Source organism: Petromyzon marinus, chromosome 47, assembly GCF_048934315.1.
Source record: "Petromyzon marinus isolate PM22_M1 ecotype Great Lakes invasive population chromosome 47, UKy_Petmar_22M1.pri1.0, whole genome shotgun sequence".
In the NCBI taxonomy this organism is placed as follows: Eukaryota; Metazoa; Chordata; class Hyperoartia; order Petromyzontiformes; family Petromyzontidae; genus Petromyzon; species Petromyzon marinus.
This window is the reverse complement of record NC_133713.1, coordinates 4,080,467-4,082,886: the sequence shown is the minus strand read 5'-3', so window position 1 is coordinate 4,082,886 and position 2,420 is coordinate 4,080,467.

Below are 2,420 nucleotides of genomic sequence, written 5' to 3'. Positions count from 1 at the left end.
ACCAATGCTGCTGATGTCACCACACCTCGCACATTGCTTTCTGTCTTCTGCTCGGTCCCATCGTCGAAAGGTTGACAGCCGGCCTTCGAGGTCCACTTTTTGCAAAATCCCACCGTCTGGCTTAAGGTTTTCTCCCTTGGTTGCTGACCTCTGGGTTGCCGCTCCAGAGCTAGTCTCAGCGACCTGCCCCTTCTCCGCGCGTGGAGGATGTAAACGGCTTCGTGTGGACGAGGCGAACGCACGACTCGGTAATTTGTGTTTCCTAAACCTACGATCGCAAATCTCTCAGTAGGCGGTCGCGCGTGCTGGGGTTCGCGTTCACGCATTCGTTCGAAAAGGTGGGAGGGAGGGAGCATCGCGGTGATTACGATTTTAAAGAAGCTTAAATAGTAGGTTTGAAAGATGCACTGGTTAATAATGTAACAAGCCCAATGCTGTTTCACCCAGGACCGCAATTAGTGGCTGGAAATATATTTAATCCTCTAATTCAAAAATGTCGTGTTTACAAGGTGGCTGGGAGTGCGCGGGGACGATGCCTTTGTTGCCAGGGCTGTTTAAATTCCTAGGATGAGCCCTGGCACCGACGACGCAGAGTAATTACCGCCGGATGCGAGGGACGATCAAGGCGGTGCGCAACATTTGCTCTAGCAGTCGGGCGAGAAGCGCCGCACTTGCACAGGAACATCAGTTCGCTGCTCGCATTGAGAACACAACTCGGGCCGTTAACCGGTAATCCGGCAACCGTTTAAGGATCGAGTACCGGCTCCGAAAGTCACGAACCGCTTCTAGTTTTCAGCGGAATTATTGTGGGATAGAAGTGCGCGTACCCACACTTTACCCCACCACGTGCAACTGACCGATACACTCACTGTGCTGTACCTATTTATGCTGTTGGTGTACAGAGGCAATGGTGATTTCAGAAACGTGCACCGTTGTTTCAACTTCCGTGCCGGGAGATGGGGTCGAACCGGCGCCCTCTGGATTGCGAGTTCAGGTGTTGCGCTCTCCGTTACAGCACGGCGCAGTTTAACGAGTGAGTGCGCAGCGGAGTTCAACGGAGCGGGTCAAGTTAAACATGGAAACACAGGCGACTCATTCCCACCATGATTTTACAAACACCGCATGCCAAGCAATGCTCCAGTCGCTCCAGCATCATCATCACCACCACCACCACGTGCTCTCGGGTCTGGCGGGGGCGACACGCGGAGGATAACGGTCGGTGCTACAGATCACGTTCCGACGCGCGCTCACGAGCTACTTGTGCTGTTGTCAGCGTGCTGACATTTTACTGGAAAACAAATCGGCAGTCAATCTCCACCATCGTGTAGCCGTGGCTAGGCTTTTTTTTACGCGTGCCATCAATATAGGCATGGCCAAGCTAAGCCACAAACACATGACCAGACTGGCTTTTTTAATTATAACAATGAAGATGGCATTTTTTTTTTAGCACACAAAGACTTAACGAGCTTCAAGACTCTTTCCTTGCATATGACCGGGGCGGGGGGCGGGATAACACTCAGAGTTCTGTACAGATGGATTCAGGATTTCAATAATTGTACTACCATCTTGCAGCTGGTTCTCCAAGGCACTCATACCAATGTACGGTGTTTTTACCACTGGCACTTGTTGTGCATAACCTTGCATATTTTGATTATTTGCTTAACTAAACATTTTTAAAATACACATTTTATATTCGAAATTGTATGATTTATCACCTTTTAAAAAATGTATTCATTTTCTTCGGTTCTTTCGGTAAAGTTACATAGAATGAGAATAAAATAATACATTGATAAAATAAAATAACACAATAATATTCTCACGACGTTTCGGCCACAACACAAGCGGCCTTCATTATTTTATCAATTTATTATTTTATTCTCATTCTATGTGACTTTACCGAAAGAACCAAAGAAGATGAATCCTTGCAGTCACGAAAGCTTTAAATCGAAATGTATTCATTTGTTATTATTAACTTCTTTTTCTCTGATGCGTTATGTCTGTCACAAAAACGGTGTGCGTTTTTATTAATGAAACTCCACTTAAGATGTTCTTAGCTCACAGGGTACTTCTAAATAAACTGAACTGTACTAGCCAGGCACAAAACCTACTTAGCTTCCCGGCGCTGACGAGTCACGTGCCTTGCTGCAATGTTTTATTTTCAAGGCAGGTGGGTTTATTAATTCCCAACGCAAATTCTGTATAGGGTGGGGGGGTCGCTATTTGTCTACGCAATGCAACCTCGAACAATCACAACATGAACATAAAAAAGGAATAAAAAATGTGCAATCTGCGTTTGGTCGGTTTAGAATTCACCACGGTGCGTCCCGTGCAGGGTACCCGCCGCCCGCACAGCCCAGGCCGGGAACGCGACGTTCGCAGCGGCGGCTCTTAAAGGGACGATCGCGCAGCCGATTACAGAT